General features: G+C 47.3%; 1 long non-coding RNA gene across 1 annotated transcript; it reads right to left on the bottom strand.

The window, feature by feature from the left end:
- Window positions 1-1,028: 1,028 nt before the first annotated feature.
- LOC123331548 lies at window positions 1,029-5,419 on the bottom strand. Its single transcript, XR_006548240.2, has 3 exons — window positions 3,790-5,419; window positions 3,172-3,303; window positions 1,029-1,863 (listed from the first exon to the last, which is right to left on the bottom strand). It is a non-coding gene; the product is annotated as an uncharacterized LOC123331548 (long non-coding RNA).
- Window positions 5,420-6,826: the final 1,407 nt, after the last annotated feature.

The following is a 6,826-nucleotide window of genomic DNA, read 5'->3' as shown; positions in this document are numbered from 1 at the left end:
GGCAAGCACATGCCTCCTCTCATTAAATCTTCACAAACAACCCTATCAAACTGGTACAATCTCTTTGTTCTTGAGGACACCAAGATCTAGGGATTCTCACATTTGTCCGAGGCCCTGCAGGACTCATTTCCCAGCAAGGATTCATTCCCCCCACCCCTCCCCGCAGGCATCCTGCCTCCCCAAAAGATAGTACGTCTTGTTGACTAGGCAGCCTTCTTCCTTTGTAACTTCATCTGAACTGTTGACTCTGCTGGCTTGTTATGTTGCTCTCTTTCGTTGAGATCAGCTTGTTCTTTTTCCAACGCCACAGACCTATTTGCACAAAAGCACTAAGGAGCCCAAAGATTGCTGAATATTTAACATTTGCAGGCAATGTGCCACAGTAACCAAAAACACTTGAAACGCGACCCACACGAGGGGGTGGGAGAAGGAGAGGGTTGGAAGAAGAGGCCCCACAGATTTCTGGCCAGTGAAGGTGTCATTCAGGCACTTTTCATAATCAGGAGGAATCCACAGATTGGTTAGGTCAGAGAAACGCTAGCCAACTCTGCTGTCATTCACATCTGCCAACGGTAACTGCCTTGACAGCAGAGTTTGCAAAACTCCAAACAAAAGAACTATTGATGGAGATCAGCCTCCGGGTAAATGTGTAAATGGCAGTAACGTGTTTGGACAGGTAGTGTCTTGGAGTTAGGGCTCAGGGTTGCAATTCAACTACTTAACTAGTGGCCCTTGAATTTCCCCTTCATAAGAAAGTATGAAATCCCCCAATGTGAGGGGCAAGGGAGAAGGAATACTTGGCTGGGGCAGAAAACACTCAGAGAAGGGCAGCTCTTTCCTTCTGATCTGACTTTTGAATCTTCGCTTGCTGGGAGTTTTCATTTAATCCAGCTACATACATTTTTCTTCCTGCTGTAAGATGTAGGGGGTACATGGACCATATTTCCTTCTTAATTGAGAACTGAGAGGTACAAATGCACTGAATGGAAATGTAATGCTTGGGGATTGAATCGAATTGGGTTGTCAAGTTACATTGAAGAAAGTGTTCTTTAGTGGGGAGCAGGTACAGAAGGCCAGAGTTCTTGGCTGGAAAGGCGAAAACACGGGGGAGTGGAAATGCCAGGTGTATGACATTGCTGAGGCTGGCAGCTGTGTAAGCCAGACAAATAAAATAGCTTGTGTGCTGGGGAGGGAAATGCTATTTAGAAATAGAGCACCATTCAGGTGACAACTCAAACCTATGAGGGAATGAAAAGAATAAAGACCAATCTTGGTATAATTTAATTTTGCGTATTTTAATATAGGAAAGAAGAGTACCTTTGATTAACTCTAAGAAACACTTCCATGATTATTTCCTCTAACTAGGAAGCACTCCAGCTCTTTTCTACTTTGGAGTGAGAAGTAGTATATCCAAAATTAACTTAAAGTTAGACTTGAAATCAGTAACCAGATTTGATGAATTAGATTGTAGGGGGGATGGAGTGAGGGCAGAGGGTCAGGAGTCCTCTCTGTGAGACTTCTCAGCTCTGTGTGTGATTCATTCATAAGCTCAGGCTCTGGTTTATGAATGGGATGGGGTCATGGAGCCTCTGAGAAGAGGAGGTTCTTCCACTGTGGGAGGAAGCCTTGAGCTGAACACAATTCACAGTACACTTATCAATGAGGTAGGTCCCATGGCACCTGTATGAGTCACGCATTTTCACCACCATTGATCTGTTTTGCGATGTCACAAGAATTCTGTCGTTGGCTTCTCTTAGGTTTAGGATTTTGGAATGGGTGATGGTGACTTCACAGCTTCTTCAGCTTCTCAAGTGTGATGATGCCAGAGATTATCTTGTACAGAGATTGTACCTCCCAGCTTCCCTGCTTGGAGAGAAACAAGTGTAGAAATGGAGCAGCAGAAGGTAGGCATATGGTCTGGGGCTGGAGAGACCTTGTCATGGAGATACTTTCTCCCCAGATCAGCTTTTGGTCTTTACACAAGGTCAGACTGGGTAAGATTTTTCTGAGTGGTATTTTAAGACATTCATCCTAAAGAGCATCCTGGAGATACAGGACAGGAGCAGTGGCCATCAGCCTGATCTGATTTCTGCACTGGGTGGAACTGTTTAACTCCATCCACACACAGATTTTGGAGCTCTGGGTTGATAGCTAAGCTCACAAATTGCAAGTTGCCTGAAGGATTGGGGATGGGTGGGAACCTATTGCTGTGTGACATTGCCCCTTGGTATAGGTGAGCGACTGAATGATTGGTCTCCCAGAAATCACCATTGCAAGAGTTTTTAAAATAATGTTGGACCAGCCAGCCATTACTTGTATGAATGAGCTCTGAGTTAGCAGGGTTGATGGCTTGTCCACAAGAAACAAGTGCAGAGATGGCTCAATATCTCTAGTTTCTCCAATAAGAAAGAAAGGTTTGAAGGTCAGAATCAAAAGTTCAAGGCCCTGCTTTTAACAGGCATTCCAGTAACTGCTCTCAATTTTTAACCAAATACTTATGCCTGGCAAAGAACCAGTTCATGGGAACATGAGGCAGTGTTTCCATCAACCCGAAGGAAGGTATGGGCAGCTGGAGGACAGGCATCCTTGGTGAGGACGCCTTGTCTTATTTTGCAGTGCCTCTTCGAGGATCTAGAAGAGATCTAAGCAGATGCTTCTGGAGAAATCTCTTAGAGATAGAAGCCGGCAGAGTTGAGACTGTATACCCAGCTGGAGACCAGCTTCGTGCTAGGTAATACATAACATGCATCTCTTTCAGGCCAAGTGAATTGAGTGGTGGGAAGACACACCAGGTAGACAGGTTTGGCTTGTGGACTGAGCCAAGGTGAGGTGCTGGTCTGACTCAGAACTCCTGGACAGCCCGCTCTGCTTCTGTCATGGCTGAACTTCACCTTCTGGTGGGCAGATAGACCCTGGACAAGGACACATGTGGGTGACAGTAATTCCAGACTGTCAAAGGGAAGAGGAGAAACTGCGAGTGTGTTGTGATAGAGGGGAGGACGGGGGGTTGGGGTGGAGAGCACTAGGTAGGGACCCGAAGGAAGCCCGTCAGCACAGGGTGAAACTTCACATAAATGCTCAAATAAGGGGTGGCTTCAGTTCCACTTGCCTTGGGCGTGTGGAGATGGTTCTGCCCTTAATCCCCACCCACCATGGATCTTTAGCTCTGACCTTGTGAAAAACACATGCACGCATGCGGGTATTGAGTCAGTTCCCCTGATGTTGAGAAGCCACAGCGGGTGTAGACCTGCTCCATCAAGCGGAAAGTGGGGAGAGTGACTGGATGTCAAGCAAAGCTTGAACCTGTTGGAGATTTGGGAAAAGCCCAAAGGAAGGGAGAGACGGGTCAGTGCCGCAGAGAGCATGTTAGAATCACAGTCAGACACATTGGCTTATATTTCAGCCCCATCACTTGCTGGCTGTTTACCCTTGGGCACCTCACAGCGCTTGCCTAAGCCTCAGTGCCCTCTGCTTTAAAACAGGAATAATACCAACCTCAGAGGGCTGTCTTCATGGTTCAGGGAGAGGACACGTGCAAAGCCCTTGGCACAGTGCCTGGCCTGTGGTAGCTGCCGATTGCATGTGTCCTCCCTGGCTTCCTCCCTCCCTTCCTCCCTCTCCTTCCTTCCTTCTGCCCTCCCTCTTTCCTTCCTTCCCTCCCTCCCTTTCTTCTTTCCTTCCTTCCCTCCCTCCCTCCTTCCTTCCTTCCTCCCCAGCCTGCCCAGGAAGCCCTGATGACACTCCTGTTTATCAGATGTAGTTGCTCTAAGCCCATGAGACAAGACCCACCTTCTTCCCTATGTTCTAAGTCCTATTAGGGGGAAAAAAAAATCTTCTGGAGGTGGGAAAGCCTGGGTAATTTTGCTTGTGGTTGTCTCTGAAAGAGAAAAGGCATTCTTTTAATTCTGTTTTCTCTCCTTTAAAAACACACAGCACCATGCAGCTGGAACGAGCCCCTTCTTTGAGCTCCTCCTTTATCTTCCTCTAGCTTGGCTTTGGGTTGCCTTATTTGGGATCTCCACGGAGGGCAAGAGGAACAGCTCCTGGGGTGGGGGAGGAGGGCCTGGCAAACTGCTCCTGCTCTACGAGGCAGAGCTGGAGTGAGCAGTTCTTGGCCTGCCAGCTGTACGGACGAGTGTGCTTAGCTGTTTTTGGCAGCTTATTCCTGGTTTACTCGGCCCCAGCTGGGTCTCTTGATTTCAGCTAAGAAGTGCTGTTATGTCCTCATTTTGGAGGGAGGAGATACATGCATATCAGCCTTCGAGTTTTTATTGAATACCTACTACGTGCTTAGCTCCACACAAAGCAAGCTCTGGGGAGGCTCTAGATGTGTGAAAATCTGGAACTGTGTGTAGGAGGGAAGGTGGGCAGCTGTGAGGAGGTGGGGCTTTTCTAAATTGCTGGAAGACTGACTGAACCAAACACATACTGAGCATCTATTCCATGAATGAGACGTGGCTGTGGCTCCCATGGAGCTGTTGGTTGAGTGGGAAAGAGAGAGAGAAGAAATCACAGTGTAACAGGGCAGGTTGTATAACAGAAGCACAAAGAAGGCTCCATGGGAAGACAGAGGAGGGACTGACACAGTGAGACTGAAGGAGTCTCCTGCCTCTCCCCGGGGGTGGGGGATGAGATATCATAGGGGGAGAAGCAGGGGATACCAGGGGTGGGGTTCAGAGGGGTCCAGGCAGAGGGTACATGCATAGGCCCCCAGGGAAGGGTGAGAGCCAAGAGAAGTCCCTTGGTCAGATTTAAAAACACATACTTTAGTCCTGAAGTTCTGAAGTACCAAAGAGTAACATGAGACTTGCAGCCTCTCATTCCGCATATATTTATCTTGTGCCCTGTGTTATGCACCGTATAGAACGCAAAGCCCAGCCCCTTCTCTAAAGGACCATATGGGTTAGAAACACAGGAGCAGCTACAACTCAAACACTAGTGAAGTGTAGTAAGGGACAGTCTGGGTAAAGGCACAGGGGCTCGAGTTAAGGAGGTGACATGTGTCACCTCCAAAACCTGCCAGCCAAGGATGGCTCAAGTATGACAGAAAGTTCCAGAATCAGAACTCCCTATGGGGCCCCATGGAGCAGGTAGAACGCTATGGACTCTGAATTTCCAGCTTGTTATAGAAGGAAAAAGGAAGTCCTGGAAGGGGAGGACCAGGAAGGGGGAATTGCTAGCAGGCGTCACACGGGGTTCAGTTTGTGAATTGATGAGAAAACAAGAACTAGGAAGAGAATGAAGTTGATGTGTTGAAGACGGTGGGAAGAACAGGATACAAGACTGAAGGCAGGAGGGCCGGGTCGGACCTTGGTGAGCTGGATATACTAGACGAATTACCTTGCTGCCTTGTTGTTAGTCGCTCGGTCGTATCCGACTTTGCGAACCCATGGACTGCAGCATGCCAGGCTTCCCTGTTTATCACTATCTCCCAGAGGTTGCTCAGTCTCATGTGCATTGAGTCAGTGATGCCACTGAACCATCTCATCTTCTGTCATCCCCTTGTCCTGCTGCCTTCAATCTTTCCCAGCATCACAGTCTTTTCCAATGAGTCGGCTCTTCACATCAGGAGGCTAAAGTTTTGGAGCTTCAGCATCAGTCCTTCCAGTGAGTATTCAGGATTGATTTCCTTTAGGATTGGCTAGTTTTATCTTCTGGAGAAGGCAATGGCACCCCACTCCAGTACTCTTGCCTGGAAAATCCCATGGACGGAGGACCCTGGTGGGCCACAGTCCATGGGGTCGCTAAGAGTCGGACACGACTGAGCAACTTCACTTTGACTTTTCACTTTCATGCATTGGAGAAGGAAATGGCAACCCACTCCAGTGTTCTTGCCTGGAGAGTCCCAGGGATGGGGGAGCCTGGTGGGCTGCCGTCTATGGGGTCGCACAGAGTCGGACACGACTGAAGCGACTTAGCAGCAGTTTTATCTTCTTTCTGTCCAAAGGAGAAGACCAGTACTTTGCTGCCTTGGTTTCCCTGATTACAACAAGGGAGTATGCCTTGGTCTCCGAGGCATGCTGCCTTTCTTCTTCCAGAGTCCACAGCAGATGTAAGAAGTTTGATCACAGCCTTTTTTTTCCTCCTTTGGGCTCAGTTATAACTTCATTTCTCCCCAGCACCCCAAGCAGTCACTCTTCTCAGATGATGCCTATACATGCAGTGAAACCAATCGGTGAGCCCTGGACTGGATAATCCAAAAGAGCACTTTAATAACTGACATCTTAGGGTTCTGTAACTTTACCAACAGCTGTGAACTTAGGAAGGGTCAGTATGTTCGCTCTGGAATGCCATTCCCCCTCCCTTGTCACTATGACTGGGAAGAGGTGAAACATCCATCTGAATTTTAAACTTAGGTTCTAGCACAACACAGACCAAAAGCTTTAGGAATCTTTTGAGCTTTGAAGTCATGTTTTATGAATTTAGCACATTCATCTGCACAGAGAGAATCAATGAATTGTCTTTCTATTTATGAAACCTCTTGCACTCCCCACCAAAGATTGATTGAGATATAATTGACATCTAATATTGTGTGAATTTAAGGTGTACAGTGTGATGGCTTGATACATTTATGTGCTATAAAACATTTACCACAATAGGGTTGGTTAACAACTCTGTCATCTCATATAACTATCATTTCTTTTTTGTGTTGAGAACATTTAAGATTTACTCCCTTAGCAACTTTCAAGTATGTAATACAGTATTGTAACTATAGACATGCATGCAGTACATTAGCACCCCAAACTTGTATCTGTTATCAAGTTTATACCCTGTGACAAACATCTCCCCATTTTACCCACCCCTCAGCCCCTGGCAACCACCATTC

This window comes from Bubalus bubalis, chromosome 24, assembly GCF_019923935.1.
Source record: "Bubalus bubalis isolate 160015118507 breed Murrah chromosome 24, NDDB_SH_1, whole genome shotgun sequence".
NCBI classification, from domain to species: Eukaryota; Metazoa; Chordata; class Mammalia; order Artiodactyla; family Bovidae; genus Bubalus; species Bubalus bubalis.
Note: the sequence above shows the minus strand (reverse complement) of the source record. Positions and strands in the feature narration are given on the sequence as shown.